Raw genomic sequence first — 17,719 nt, forward strand, 5'->3', positions numbered from 1 at the left:
ATACTACGAAAAATACTGCAGAGATTTTTGCCATGAGTTATTTGTCAGTTGCACACAAATGAGCTTCCCTCAGTCATTTATTTGATAATTAGATAAAGCGATAAGTGGACCAAAGGACGTTAATGGACTTATTGGAAAATTGTTGGACAACATGATATACTTTGAGAACTGTAAAATTTGAGCCTACTGAGTTCAGTATGGATAATATTCTTCCTGAAAATATGAACGATTTAAGTGCATGAAATTAAATGTCGACTAATAGCAGGGAATTCGTGTTATTCAGTTCAAAATCTATTGTCTTAGCGAATTCTGTCGAGGAATTTGATGCTTAAAATACATCAATACACAATAATCCTGCCTGTTGTCGTGTATGGTTGCGAAACATGGTCGCTTACTCTGAGGGAAGAACATAGACTGAAAGTATTTGAGAACAAGATCCTGAAACAAATATTCGGATCCAAGACGAACGGCAATGAGGAATGGCGAAAACTTCATAACGAGGAACTGGCTTACCAAACATTGTTAGGGTCATCAAGTCTAGATGGCTCAGGTGAATAGGTCATGTAGGCAGGATGGAAGAAAGTAGGAATACTTTCAAAGTCTTAACCCAAGACCAATCGGAAAACGATCAGATGGGAGTACAATATTAAGAAAGATCTCGCAGAAATAGGATTAGAAAGTAAAACTGGATACAGTTGGCTAAGGATAGAAATTAATGGAGAGCTTTTGTGAACGCGGCATTGAACCTCCGGGCTCCATAGGCCATAGTGTTAGTTAGTTAGCTTGATTGTAGAATAGTCCCTTTTTTTTTTTTTTTTTTTTTTGGCATAAATGACAATTTGAAGCTTAATAAGCTTGTGCCCTCGTGGTTGGGAGGTTAGAAAAGACATGGGTGGGACTCAACATGTAGTCACCTCTACGAACTGAGTCCTTGGTAGTTCAACACGAACCAGCGAAAAGTTACAAACGAGCTATAGCTAAAGTGAGAAGAAACCAAGTAAAATTCGTAGAAGTACAAAAACCAAGAAAAGGGTTAAAATTTTTAACTGTATGCGCAGGCTCAGAATATTCAGCTACGAGTATGAAAAGAATTATTCTTTGAAAGGGATTTCTGTGGCGTTTAGTCTCTGCCCAAAAGCATTTTGTTATTTTCAGATCGTTGCAATTTTTTTTCTTCTTAAAAAAATCACGATTTTGAGCAAAAATGTCCAAATTTAAGCCTAATGCACAACCTGAAGACCACTTCCAAAAACATCAACAGTTTACACGGTTATGTTGGGGCCTAATGTAAAACTATTTAAGCGTATCCGAAAATATTTTAATACTTTTAGGTCATATACATTTTTTTAAAACCCGGTTTTGAGCAAAAATATGAAACTTTAATCGTAATGCGCAAAGTGAAGACTACTTCCAAAAACATTATATTTTTACAGGGTTGTTACGGAACCTAAAACAGCCACTGACGAGACCCGTTCACGAAAATCTTATTTCGATTTTTTCGCTCCAACCTACTGCCCAATCTTAATAACGCGGCCAGATATTTGTTCCTTCCTTAATACTCAGAACTCCAAGAACAGGTCATTTTGACCCGTGTACAATTTTGCAAGTATATGAGTTTGTTTTCCAGAATGAATGGAACAAATATACAACTCACAATATTTTAAATAGCATAATATGCATACTTCACGACTTCAAGAATGGCGAACCAGTCGGTGTAAATGGCACCTATACTGAAAGCTCATTTCTTACCAGAATATAACTATATCCTGGTACTCCGATGCCTAATAAAGCAATACTCGCTTTGAAGAGACATCATTGATATGGCCTAGAGACCAAATATTACACCTTATCCCTACTCTTCATTTTGTTCTAAAAATTACTTAGTTCTATCATAATTTCAAAGTGTATAAGCAGCAGTACGAAGACATGTTACAGATAATATCTATAAACAAGACAGTGTAAATATCCTGTTATTTGGATCCACAAACACCGTACGAATATAGGAAGTCATACTACAGAAGGGTGTCATTTCTCTAAAGCTGATTTACAAACGTTCTTGATTATATTTTGTCCATAACTTCACAAGTTATCTACGAGATAGGAGTTGAGCCTACAAGCTGACATACTACACTCATAAAGACGTCGGCTTCATGTTTCTGGCTAGAACTATATGGGTGATAGTTTCCTACGAGACAAGAGTTGAGGCTTCAAGCTGAGACACTACATTCATAAAAACGCCGGTTTCATGTTTCTGGCGAGTAATACAGAAGTGACAGTTTCATATGAGACCAGAGTTGAGGCTGCTAGCTGAGGCACTACACTCATAAAAACTCCGGTTTCATGTTTCTGAGGGGTACTGTACAAGTGACCGTTGTCTACGAGACATGAGTAAGGCTGCAAGCTAAGACTACCCTTTCATGTTTCTGGCAAACACTACATAGCAGACAGTTTTCAATATGAGAAAAGTTGAAACTGTAAGCTGAGACAACACTCATAAAAACGCCGATTTCATGTTTCTGGCGAGTACTACGCAAGGGACAGTTTCTTACGAGACGAGATTTGAGGCTGCAAGCTGACAAACTACACTCATAAATGCGCGGGTTTTGTTTCTGACGAGTACTAAACAGATGACACTTTCGATTTGAGGCTGCAAGCTGAGACACTACACTCATAAAGACGGCAGTTTCATGTCTCTGGCGAGAACTACAGAGGTGACATTTTTCTACGAGGGCAAGAGTTGAGGCTGCAAGCTGAGACACTACATTCATAAAGACGGCAGTTTCGTGTTTTGGCGAGAACTACAGAGGTGACATTTTTCTACGAGGCAAAAGTTGAGGCTGCAAGTTAAAACGCTGGTTTCATGTTTCTGGCGAAAAATACACAAGTGACAGTTGTTCACGGGACAAGAGTTGAGGCTGCAAGCTGAGATACTAAATTAAAGGCAAAGGCGCCGGTTTCATGTTTCTGGCGAGTACTACACAAGCGACAGTTTCTTGCGAGACGAGAGTTGAGGTTGCAAGCTGAGATACTAACTCAACTGGAAGAATAAAAAAATAATTATGAAAGGGGAAAACCTGATTCCTCTTCCTTTCCCTTATGACAACGTTCTCTTTACAAACAGAAACGAAAAATTTGCAGATTATGGAAGAAATTAATATCAAGGACAAAGAAAAAGGGTAGAAAATGCTAAAGTAATGTTCGAAAACCACGCAAGTAAGTCAAAGGTTGAATTTGAGAACATAAAATTCTAACAGTGAATATCTACGTCCATCGAGGACAGATAGTATTCATAGATGACAACATTGGCCCAAAAAAAAAAAGGTGGGGGCTGGAGTGCATTTGAAGGGAACAACTTTATATTGAGAAGCCAAATGCCAATATGTCTAAAGATAAAATTTTGAATGAATGCATTCTGTCTGTTTTGAGATATGGATCGGAGACGTGGACATTAACAAAATTAGATATTCACCGTTTGTAAACTAAACAACGTGACATAGAGAAATTTATGTTAGGGATCACTGTAAATTGCCCAAGATAGATTGCTGTGGAGAACGGTTGAGAAAAACTCAATCCTGTAGTAAATTGATAACAGTTTAACCATGATGATCATAACTTGAAAATTACTGTTTTCTATGGTGTAGAATAACACCAGTTTAATACGTATTACATAGATATTGGATTGCACTTTAACTTGGACCATTCCAACAAACAATTCTAGGTGTGCACCTCGCTAAGAGTAAATATAGTCTTCCAATTATTTGAGATTTTGACTTATTTTCACAATATTCTCACATGCTAAGAAATTCTGAACATCTGTGCAATTAGTTTTCCATCTGTATTCGCAAGTATCAAGAGGTAATTTTGAACTTTTTAGATCAAATTACCTACGAAAAGAAGACTTGAGGCTGTAAGCTGAGACACTACATTTATAAAGACGCCGGTTTCATGTTTCTGGCTATAAGTACACATGTGATACGCAGCGTTACCAAAATCAGATATTCACCATAAACTACGGTTGTCATTCGTCCCGACAAATCCAGGACCGTCACGGAATCGAGATCTGTGTCCCGGTGTCCCGAAAATATATCTCGGGACTCTTAAATGTCTCGGATTTCAGCGAAGGTAAAAAGAAGGGAATATTAGTTTGCTTTTTTCACAAAAATCAGGCTTCTGAAATATTTTAATCAATATCCCTGACCGGTATTTTTGGTAATTTTTCACTGGCCATTCAAGAAGAAAATATATTGTGAAAGGAAGCATCATACCTTGAGTGAGTTAAAGCAGACTCTGAAAGCCACGAAACATAACAGATCCAGAGAAATTTTCAAAAAAAAAAAAAAAAAAAAAAAAAAATCATGCTTATCATGGGGAAGATGAGGTAAATCATTTGCTTACGTTTGCTTAACTAGATAGGGGAAGGTCTACTAAAATGACTAAAAATGTGATTACGTTATATTTGAAGAACTCTATGTAATGGAATAAAGCAAAATTAGAATTAGCATGCTTTTCATTTTAAGCATTTAAAGATTCTCGTAATTTAGTAGTGTCCCGGATTTTGATTCTTGAAACATGGCAATCCTACCGTGTAAGCCGATCAACCATTTTTACTCCCGATATGTCAGCTTGGTTTTAAAGGAATACATTTACCGTTTAAAAAACACACTTAATTACGTACTTATAAATCAATCATCAATTTACGGAAGCATTTAGATATTTGCATACAATTAATATTATTTTAAGGTAAGGAATTAGGTTTAGGAAATTTCTTTAATCATCTATTTTTGTTTATTTAATCATACTTGCCTTCATATCAAACGAACTAACCTCAGCCATTAGAGGGTTAAGCCCTCTCTTTGGCATAGGTTTCAATGCATATTGGTGTAGCTAATACAGGTACAAGAGACGGCCTAAATGCAATGCAAAAAATATTAACATGTTATACTGCTTTGGTAGCCTTATCTTACCAAGAGCTACTAAAACATTGCGAAAAGCAAACTTTAACTGGAAAAAGGTAAAACAAGAAACTACAAATAAAAGCCACTATAAACTATACACTCTTAAAAAGTGTATTAGTATTTAGTTGTTAATTACTTAAAATATAAAATCCATTATAGGAGCTTATTCTCTAAAAAATAGATGAATACACCATAGAGTCATCTGTAGGCCATTTTATTTTCCAATCGCTTTTCTACAAAATTTGTGTAATTATTATAACGAGTAATTTTTTAAGAAGGATGAAATTGTTTCACTTTCTTTATTAATAACGACAGAAAACTTCAACAAACTAAGTTTTGTACTAAAAGAATTGCGTTTACTGTAAGTTGAGAAAACATATTTAGGAAATAAGTACAGGTGATTGAGAAAATACCTGTTATTGTGTTTAATTCAGTATTTTGAGAGAATAGAAACTATTTAATTGTATGAATGATTTGAATAGTTGTATGACAATAGTTTAATGAATTGTAATTACAAATTCGAAGACTATATAATTTATAATTTTGTTTTCTTTGTTCAAATAAGTAGAACAGACAATATAAGTAATGAAAAGTAAAATTAAGCTATGCTCTAATTACGATCGAAGGAAACTCTTCTTTTCACAAAGTTTCTATGGTGTGGATGTCCAAAATTCCAACCTCTTTAGCTTCCAACATACGATCCGCAGTAATTGACTTGGTTTCATATTGTGAAAGTACGGTATGAGATATAGACTTTCAGGCTGTGAATTCACTAAACTGAAAGTTTGCTACCTCTAGTTCCTATATAGGAATAAGCAGTGGCGTATTTACGATTTTGTTTCGGGAGGGGCTTTGTTAACTTGCGGTGGGGGCTTTGCCTGAAAATGTGAAAATTCCGCAACATATTTCATATACTTTACTATAGTAAGTAAGATTTCAGGGGGGCTTAAGCCCGGAAGCCCCCCTAAATACGCCACTGGGGATAAGTGTAGAAATACATGTAGAACTCCTTTATCAGCACGTTTTATCGGTATTAAAAAATGTTTTTCGCTATCTCTTTAGCTGTAATGGTTTCTAAACTTGTTTACCTGGCGCTCTCCTTCATAAACCATGCGCACTTCACGCTTACCTTCTTCCTGCCCCGCGTCGTGTGGGCTTTGTGGTGGACAAATACCGTGTTCGTAGGTTTTCTCGGGGTTCTCCCGTTTCATTCCACCATTTCATTCATTGCTCATCATCACCGTTTCCTTTAGGCTAACCGGCATAACAATGGGACGTAAAACTTAACGATTTCGTTTTTTTTTTTCTTATTGCCTGTTGGCCATATCGCATCTTTTCGACAAAAGTGACACAAGTCGAAAAACCTTAAGAGTCTTCATCCCGGCGAAATTAAAATACCGCTAATTTTACAGTAATTATGTGATATCTTCAAATAGATAAAAGATAATCGAAATGTGGAACAAGAGCGCCCTAGACAATATTATTTTACATGAAAAACCGTTATCACGACTCACTTATCTGCTTTCGATTTCGAGCCATTTTGAAAATCGGAATTTATTTTCGTGTTTCTAAACAGCTGAAAACGGAAAGCCACTAGGTGACTTGTGATAACGGTACCTCACGCAAAATAATATTGTCTAGGGCGCTCTTGTTCCATATTTCAATTATCTTTTATCTATTTGAAGATATCACATAATTACTGTAAAATTAGCGGTATTTTAATTTCGCCGGGATGAAGACTCTTAAGATTGTGACATCATCGCTCGTCAAAAATTTGAACAACCTGAAACTGGTTACTTCACATAAAATTGAGCGATTCTGCGTTCCAATTTAAAAACTTTAATTACTTTTCAAGCATTTAGTAAACTTACTTATTCCACTTTCGGTTGATTGTTTGTAGTCTACCATCAATAATACATTGGGAATATAATATTATGGCATGCACAAAATATATTTGAAAAAAAAATAAGGTCTCAACAGTCTTGCTTGGACTAGTAATTTAGCATAATGCTTACACACTTTTGCTGGATCTGGATGCATTATTTAATTGGAAGATGTAGCTGAGGATGAAACAGTGCTAGCTGCGCTCTTGAAAATGTACTTTCGTTGACCTTTAACACTTTTTATAAGTTCAGTAAATTTTCTTGTCTTCAACTCCTCACCAAATTCAGTGCACGACAGGTCGATATCAAAGCGAATTATAAGGTCTGCTTTAAGCATGTTCATCGACAAACGATTTCTTTCGTCACTCCAAAATAATCTGAATAGAACAGAGGCAGGGCCGGATTTAGCATTGTGGCGCCCCTAGGCACAATAATTTTTTCCGCCCTCCAGTCTGGTTACACTTTCCTAAAAAAAAGAAACCTTTATTAAAAATTATATCAGGCCTTTATGTTAATTGCTTAAACACCATCCTCGATGCAATTTTATCATTGCAAGTTTTTTGAGGAATTTACTTGGTTCTGGGCTTAAAATACCGTTAATGTATTAACAAAAGATTGGTGAATAACTTTGGTTTTGTTAAATTTAGCCATTTGGGCAAATAAATAAAAAAACTCTGTAGTAAAAAAAATAAGTAAATAAGTAAAAAAAAAGAAACAGCCAGTTCTCCCGTGTTTGAGATTAATGTTGTAACGAAGTTGATGCATAATGTTGAAAGATAGTTTAACTTTACCAACAATTATTTGTTCCAATGAACTTTAAAATCAGAATGCTTTATTAGCCTGATTTTTTTTTAATCAATTCAAAAAATATGTTAAGATATGGCTATTTATTTTTATTTCTAGATATATATATTTTTTTTAATTCTCTCGGCCGTGCGCCCCCTGGGAGCTTGCGCCCATAGGCCCGGGCCTACCGGGCCTATTGGGAAATCCGGCCCTGAACAGAGGAAAGGACTAGTGGAGGGCTTCAAGTTTCGTCTATTCAAGATTCGCCTAATACCTCCTAGTTATGCAAACGTCAATCAAAGTGATGACACAGAGTTAATTTTCTTATTAGGCGAAAGTTGAATTTTGTTTACAATTTGGTTTAGCTCGCATACGTTGGTAGTCCTGCACCTCTTAATAGTTAACATATCCTCTTGAAATTATTTCTAAATAGTCCAATAGTAGGGGAAAGTTTTGACAAACCCAGCAAAAATTAGTAGCTAAATGATAAGTTGCAGGGAGTTTGCTGTTCATTAAGTATATTAATATCCTAGAAGGAAGTTCTCGAATATCCTTCTTGAGCTTCATCCAATATGGCTGCCACCTTCTATAGAACAATCATGTTTTCCTTGATTTATTACCTTAGGTTGGAACTTATAACAAAATATTTTGTAAATAAAATATCCTTTGTTTGATATAGTATAATTCATCTCTGTAGGTCAGGTAGATATAAAGTTACAAATGATAGAGTAGGCTTGTATCGCTTAATCTTCTACCTGTGTTTCTATCTGTGTAGGTCAGGTAGATATAAAGTTACAAATGATGGAGTAGCCTTGTATCGCTTAATCTTCTACCTGTGTTTCTATCTGTGTAGGTCAGGTAGATATAAAGTTACAAATGATGTAGTAGCCTTGTATCGCTTAATCTTCTACCTGTGTTTCTATCTGTGTAGGTCAGGTAGATATGAAGTTACAAATGATGTAGTAGCCTTGTATCGCTTAATCTTCTACCTGTGTTTCTATCTGAGTAGGTCAGGTAGATATAAAGTTACATATGATAGAGTAGGCTTTTATCGCTTAATCTTCTAACTGTGTTTCTTTCAAGAACATTTTTCTGATTTCTTTGTTTTTTATACATATGATATTTAAATAAGTAAAAAAATAAATAAATAAAGGAAATGTGTCAACATGCCATAATTACAATTGATATATACAAAATATGGTCCGTTTGAAAATAATACGGAAGTTTCTGTAAACTTATTTAGAAGAATTATGCGCAGAGAAAACGTTATTTAAGCAAAATTCATTTTTTTTATAAACGATAGAAATAATTTATAGTATATAGAAGACACAAAAGTTAACTCATCCCTGGCACTGCGCACTGTTGGCACATAAACGATATGATTGGGTTGGATCACACCAACTGCTGCTTCAGATGAAAAAAAAATCGTTGAAACAATGAGTTTTCTAAGGAAAGCGTTTATATTTTAGTAATTTAGATTTCATATTATAAACTCTGCGTCTTTCAGAAAAGGAAAATACTTACTACACTGAAAAACTAAAAAGAAAAAGAAGGAATGAGTTTCGAAAGATTCAAAAAGTAACGTATAATTCGATAGTAGTTCAGCAGTAAGATAACACCATGGCACTTCGTTCTGTTGTTTTTTTGGTTCCCAAAGTGTGATATCCCTACAATTAATGGGGGCCCGCGGTGGCTCAGTGGTAGAGCGTTCACCTGTGGTGCTTGGGGGTCACTGGTTCGATCCCAGCCCCTGCCAAGTGAACTTTGTAGTGGACAAACACTGTGTGCGTGGGTTTCCTCGGGGTTCTCCCGTTTCTTCCCACTTCCTTCATTCCACCCTTTCATTCATTATTCATCATCACCGTCTCCTTTAGCCTAACCGGCATAACCGTGGGACGTAAAACTCAAAGATTTCATTTCATTTTCCCTACAATTAATGCACATGAATGAATAAAACAATCTTGAACATAAACAGTTGGACTAAGTTACCTGAGAGATTTACATTTACAGTACACCAGTTTCAGAAAAGAATTCTTGCTGGTATATCCACCAAACAAGTAACTAGGTAACAAGTAACTAGTAACAAGTAATTCTTCATTTTCTTACCCAATTCCCAATCAATTGCTAGAATATCTTCCTCCAGCCAAGTTGCTCCTGATGGTACACCTTCAATACATGTCCCCTACTCGCACTTGCTCTTATGAGTAAAACTGAAGGATGAGCGATAGGTGTGAAATAAGTCTCCTGTACGTGAAATATCGATAGAAAACCAGTGCGTCACCATCATGCGATGCATAAAAATTATCTCATTACTAGTTCTTCAGGATTCGTAGTAGATTTGTTGAAGGTACTCACAATTTATTGCAATTAACGGTCTATCTCTCGAGTAGTTTCTAACAAGTTTTCTTTCCTTACTGAAACAGAGACAAATTCGTGTCAGTTCCTGAAAATTTTCGTATAAACAGCATCACATCATTCATGTTTCCTCCTTATTTTCATGTATTTAAACATTTTGGCTGGTTGATGAAATCTGTCTTTTTTATGAAGGAGTTTTAAAACCAGAAAAATACGTTTGAAAGAAACAGATACAAGATTAAGCGACACAAGCCTACTCTATCAATGGAAGCAAGCCTACGATAACAATGAAGACATGACGACCAATCGAGCAGAAGGATAGTAGTCTACTCCAAAATAAACAAGAAAGCACGGAATCCACACTTGAATATGTACGGATTTATAGATCTTTTGAAACAGGAGCAAGCAGAAAATGAAATGGCAATGTATCTATTCCAGATGGGGCACGTCACTAAATCAACGAAAGCAAAGCTGTGTTGCCTTAATTGACATATTCGACATATCGCAGAACTCAAAAGAAGGTTTGAATCACAAGAAATAGACATAATACAGTACGTTTTCATCTACGTGTTACTAGTGATTCTTGGTGCTTTGTTTATTTTATGATTTATGCAAAACATCGTAGAATTATTGTTGCTTCATTTTGTGTTTTCCGTGAAACTTTCTGTAATATATTTTCATATGTCGATGTCAAACATATAATATCTAGTCATATACTGTAATTGTGCTTATACGATTTTAATATGCACTTTTTAAATAAATAAATAAATATTTTGAAAAAGAAACTACAATTTTTATGTCATTTCTTATCAGTACTGCCAACGTAATGTCGCATTAGGATAATCTTGAAAGGCGACTCTTGAATCCAAGATTCGCCTACATTTTCTCTTGAGTTATAACATCTGTAAATTCCATTGCCTAAGGTTATTAGGCGAATCTTGAATAGGCGAAAGTTGAAGTCACCGACTAGTAAGAGGAAAAATTATCGGCTATTTAACGTCCGGTTTTGAGGTCGTACCGGATACCGGACGGTTGGCAACCCTATTTCTGCGACTTGAGATGTAACATTCAATTTTCAACTTTACAATAATACTAATAATAATACTAATACTAATACTAATAATAATAATAATAATAATAATAATAATAATAATAATAATAATAATAATAATAATAATAATAATAATAATAATAATAATAATTTTCTGGGACAAAAATGGTCGTAGAAAATACTAAAGTGTAAAAAAGAATTAATAATAGACGTTATAATAACAAACCATACTTGTGATAAAAGTGAAAACGCATATACTATACAGTGTACGTACACTACCAAAAAGCATTAAGATTCAACTTCAACCTTCATTCTCAGAGTGTGATTTCTGAATTTTGCACTGTTTAAAAATGTAAGAAACAAAGGAGAAATTGATACTTTGTATGAAATAACACGAGTAGATGAAGTACAACACTATATTTGAAAGATAAACCAAACAGAACTAGAGATAGAAAAAGTACTAATTAATAGAGAAATACTCTGCCTATGCTCACATCTAATTAAGACTCAGCTCACTGTCTGAATTACTGGACAACAAGAAGTATGGATTTAACTTAAAACTTAACGAACAAACAAAAATAGCTTAAAATAACTGACTTAACGTACAAGAGTGGATTGGAAAGTTGATGACCTGACCTACAAAATTAGAAAATATTTGGATAAGTTACGTATGTTTTATTTTTCCTCGTAATTCCGTTCGATCGAGATACATTTACACGCTTCTATACCACTTTTAAAAAATGATTCCTGGAGCCCTGCAAAATATCCCAGTACAACACTTTTCACTTCTGGATCCGAAGAAAATAGCTGATGCCCAAACACTATTTTCAGATTTCTAAACAAGTGAAAGTCCAAAGGGGCAAGATCAGGCAAATAAAGCGGATGAGTCAACATTTCGAACCCACCGGAATGAATTTCTTCCATGGATGCAATGGAGCGCGTGTCCTGCTGAAACAACATCTTTCTTGACAGTTTCATAGTCTTTTAATTCTGATTTTTTTTTCTTGTAAACGTCTCAGAAGAGTTCAGCAGTATTCAGAATTGAGTGTCTTTCCCTTTTCCAAGAAATCAATAAAATAATGCTCCTCCAAAATTGATGCCATAATCATGTTTGATGACCAAAGTTATTTGCTCTTTTGGAGACAGGAGATCCAGGTATTTTCCATTACTTCAATTGTCGTATTGTCTCCGGTGTATGAAAGTATATCCATAGTCACAAATCTGCCAATAAATACCTCCGGATTACTTTCAAACAGTTCCAAACAATCACGGGAAAGGCTGAGTCAATTGCGTTTGTGTTCAACTGAAAGCAACTTGGGTACCCATCTCGTGAACACCTTAGAAAACCCTAATTCGTTTACGATAATGTGTTGTGCCTGCTCATAAGAAATACCCATAGTCTCAGCTATCTCTCAGATTTTGATTCTAGGGTCATTCAAAATCAGGCACGAATTTTATGGACATTTTCTGTAGTGGTCAACGTTGAATGCCTGCCACTGTGGGGGTCATTTTCAATCCTGTTTCTGTCACGCTTAAATTCAGATAGCTACGCACTTTTCCACCATGGAATACGAGGGTACGGAGTCTCCTAGTTGAGTTGAGTTGATTTTGAGTTTAAGGTCCCGTTCAGCAGCGAGGCTATATGAGACGTGGAGCTACTGATTAACGTGGAATCCGAACCACATGAGCTCCCTCCGGGAATCGAACCCGGGCGTCCCACGCCAAAGGCGCGTACGCTAACCGCTTAGCCACGAAGGAGCTTCGAAGTCTCCTAGTATCTCTAACATGTCCATACGATTTTCCTGTGATGTTAAGCCCTTTTTATGCAGGTATTTAATGACGGCTCGATATTCGATTTCTTCCGTGTCACAAATTTCCGTCACTTCCGCTGACTTAACATCTTATAAACTCTTTACCTGAAACAATAGAGAAATGAAATTTTACACAGTGACTAACAACGGATATAGTTACGCGGATAATGTATACAAATATAAAATAATTGCTTCCTTCCTAGTCAGGCCACGAACTTTTCAACTCACCCTCGTATATGAATAGCATCAAACTTAACGCGAGCACGGTGTTGAGGGCAGAAGTACTTATGGTTTTTTGCATAAGATAACTTATTAAGTAAATTCTCTATTTTAGGAAGAGGGTAGCTAACCTTCTCCGTGACTAAATTCAGCGTACGCTTGAAATCTAAACATAGTCTAACCGACCCATTCTTTTTTTTAACTATCACCATTGGAGTAGCCCAATCTGACTGTGAAATCTTCTTTAGCACACCAGCATTACATAAAGTGCTCAACTCTTTTTTGACTTGTTCCCTTAATGAATAAGGCACTTCGTACGCCTTTCTAAATATCGGCGTGACTCCTTGTCTTAAGGGAATTGATGCTTTATAACCTTTAATAGGAACATTTATAGATTCATCGAATAGTTCCTTAAACTGATGCAAAGCCTTATCTCTTAGTACATTAGTCGACTGATTGAATCTGAATTAGTCGATTGAATCTGTTTCAATTCACTTCTACTATCGAACATAGAAGTCAACTGACTTCTTCACTCCGGAACCATTAGATCTAGCCAACTTCTACTCAGAATTGGTAGAAATGACTCTTGCTAAACAACCATTAAATCAAATACTCTTTAAATTCTTGGTGTTGCACTTTTACTTTACACCTTCCCAAGCTGTTAAATGTTTATTTACTAGTTATAACATTCCCTTAATTACTTGGTAACTAACCTAAATCAACAGGCTTCCGTTTTTAGCTATTTGTTTACTTCACAATCCATAATAAATCATTCCTTACTAACAAAATTTCTTTCAAAAGATCATCGCCATTTTCATCTCTTTTTTCAACTCTTTCTTCTCTTTTTTAAATGAGTGCATGTGCAAAAAACCATAACTGTTTCTGCCCTCAACACACGAAAAACCAATTGAGGAATCTACTAAATATGACTGAAATGTTCTCAATAAATGGAAGAAAGGAATTTGGAATAGAACATGTAAAATATTACAGGATAATCAAAGGGAAAGTTAGGCACAGAAGAAACAATGGAACATGTGAAGCCCAAAGAAAACTTCAAGTATCTAGGTTTCAACCGATCGAGAAGATTATAATACAAAATGATGTTTTTTTTAAAAAAAAAAAAAAAGGGGAATAATAAAATTACCAACAGAGACTGAAATTCATATCCAAAACCCACCACAACAGTAGTGACGAAAATTTTCCGTGTCATGAAAAGTTGTTTCATTCCTTTACGTACTTGTTGTAACGTAAACGTTGTTTGTAATAGAAATCACATGAAAACAAAATAATTACGCAAGTAAAAGATTTAAATCTTCATTTCTGGTAAAAATATATACGAAATTAATAATGTACTTTGTCCATAGAATTCATTTTTGATCACAGAAAATTAAAATAATCCACATTGTAAAGTTTCATACGCGTAATGCAATGTTTCTTTATATTACTTTTCTGTATTTACATAGTTGCATCTCATATAATATAAAGTATCTACAGGTAAAGCAAGTAGAGCTAATACAAAAATATCTATCATAAGTTTGTCATTACCCAAAATTTTAAAGAACTATCTCACTAAAATAAAAATATCGCAATTTTTTAAATAAAAATTCATTTTATCAATTATGTGCAAATTCTCATTGCTTATCATTAATTAATCTAAAACACACCTGTTGCAGTAAATTTACGACAACAGTGTTGCCAGGGGCCGCATTCTTGTCACAAGACACCCAGTTGACGGACTTGTATTAAATAGCACTTTCATATGGCAACACTGCATCAACCTTGTCACATTTTGGCACCAATTGGTAAATGTTAATGCATACTGTACATGTATACAGGAATTCACCTGCAGGAAATCAGTTTTCTGCAACTGAATATTGATTTTGTACATTTTTTTATTTTACACTTACTGTCATTTCTTTCGTTACTACACAAAAATGTTACAAGTTCCAGCATTGGTCATGATCTCGAAAGTATTTACATAGAATATGCTTGCATTTGCTTCAAGTTTCAGATCTTTATCATTCTTAGATCAAAAGATATACGCAATCAAACTTTGGGTTGCGCAACTTTACGGACATACTATATATATATATATATATATATATATATATATATATATATATATATATATATATATATATATATATATATGGGGTGGCCCAAAAGTAACGGTGAAGTATGAAACCACAGGTTCCTGCTCCAAAACAAGAAAAAGGTTTATATAGCATATAGTTCGGAAGTGGACAGGGAAGGAGCTAGACAGCTTCGAATGTGGGAGGGGGGAAAGGAACTTCACACTTAGTGAATGGAATTTGCCGATTTACAAAACCACATTGAAGATGCGCGTGAACAGTTTCACAACACACCGAGAGTGATGGAATGCATTCAAAACTTACGACTAGCACGTTTGCGTAGATATGGGAGGGCAGCACTTTGAACATCTTCTCTAGGTACGTTTATTGTTAGCACTATTGACCTAGTAGTTTGTAGTGCTATTCTGTGTAAGATACTACGTTACAAATACAGTACCTCGTTGTGGATTCTGTCTGTTATTTCATTAAGCCCTATGTGACAAGACTAGTTACACTTGTTCTTATTTCTACCCTCCCTCCGCAAGTTTCTATCTGATATACTACTTTCCATTTTCCCCTAAGACTATGCAACCATGCTAAGTAATCTTTGCTTTGACTCTCATTGTAGATGTGCGTGCAATCGTGCCGTAGAAAACAACTTTCTTCTGTATGGTTTCCATCTTTTTATTGCACACTTTCACTACCTCTGCCGTACAAACATTTGTGAATCCCTAAATGACATATGGAGAAACTCAGGCGCAGTTATGTAACATGCTTTTAACATGTCAAGCCAATATGATTTTTATGTCTTTCTGAACCTCTTTCCTAGCTCCTATTATTATTCCGCTGGCAGGTGTGAAATTTCTTTTCCCCACATTCCAAGCTGTCTTTCCGGCCCTATCCACTTCCGGACTATATGTCACTTTTTCTTGTTTTGGTACCAGAAATCTGAGGTTTTATTTTTCACCATTAATTTTGGGACACCTTATATATATATATTGATGACATGACATGAAGAAGAAGAAGAAGGAAGCTTCAGGAAGATTACAAAGTTGTCCAAAATATTTACATTTATTCTTACAAGCAACTACAATATGTCACCGAAATCAAGTAGAAACCTGAGATTATCACAAATGCCTGTACCTATGAGGTTCTTTCAAAAGTCACGGATGACACATAAAAAGCTTGCATTCCAAAACATTAAGGTTCAGAAGGATAAGAAAATACACGATATGAAGACTGCCTCAGACGTTATCAATACTTGGATATGCATGTATGATTGCCCTCTTGCTCAGGGATATCAATTACAACAATTAATAACTAAAGATTACAGCAAAGAAATAATTTTACTATTCATGAAAGGATATAAAGATTGTTAAGTGCGAGTTTCATGAAGATTACGAAGTCGTACAAAACTTTTGTTCCTACAACAAACTACAATATGCCACCGAAATTAAGAAGCAAACTGAGACCATCAAAACAGTCATTCGCTAACTTCCAACTGCTACCAGTATTGAAGACATCACAACAGCATTCAAGGACAAGGGCTACCTAATATTCTTCATTTCACAAATGCGAACCCAGAATCGTGAAGGTGGGAAAGGGAAAGTCCCCATTCCACTATTCTTGATTACATTGAAGAATACTCTACAAGCTACCAGAATCTTCAAAAAAGATTTATTGCTACGCATGAAAATTCGCACAGAATCACTACAAAAGAAACATTACTTGCGATGCTTCAAATGCCAAAGATTTGGGCATTCGCAAGCGACTTGCCAAACTCTACCTCGGTGCGTTAAATGCGCAGGCTCTCATACTAACGTGAAAAGACCAGAGACACACCAGCAAAATGTGTCAACTGTAAAGGTGCTCATTCTACTAATTATTCCGGATATCCGCGAACAGTGGCGGATACAGGATATGATCAAGGGAGGGGCTAAACCATGGTTTGCAGTTTTATCCAATGTAAAGCAGGATTGAAGCCCATTTTATCCAGTGTATACCTGAGCGTCAAGGGGCTATAGCCCATATAAGAGGGCATCCAAAGGGGGATGCGCCTCTGTCCGCGAATACAACAAATTCTACAAGCAGAAATAAAACAACACCAGCAAGCACAATCTCACATTCAGCATCTGTTCAAGAAACCACTGCTACATCCGCTTCAAGACCTGAGTCTACAATACCAGACACTATCGCAGTTTCATATCCGAAGATGTTTGCTGATGACAACTCATACTCTCAAGACATAATTCAAACTATCAAAGAACTTCTTTAACTTCTGAAGGATTTAAACCTGACCAACATAGTACATACGCTATGCACCTACATGCCAAAGCTAAAAGCTGTCCCAGATTTGCTGAAAAAATTCTCCATTCTCACGGATTTCTTCTCTGAACTACTACCGTAGAATCAAGGAGCCCTTCCAGCACTTCAGCGCTTCATTGTTTATTGTAGAAAACATTTTTCTTCTTTTATTTGTACTGTTATGTGTTTTTGTATTTCGTAATTTTATGTTGTAAACGGCCAAAATGAATGAATCCTCTAACCCATCTCCCAATGTAAACTACAAATAAATAAATACTCGTGG

Source organism: Thermobia domestica, chromosome 12 (assembly GCF_964235325.1).
Source record: "Thermobia domestica chromosome 12, izTheDome1.hap1.1, whole genome shotgun sequence".
Taxonomy (NCBI): domain Eukaryota; kingdom Metazoa; phylum Arthropoda; class Insecta; order Zygentoma; family Lepismatidae; genus Thermobia; species Thermobia domestica.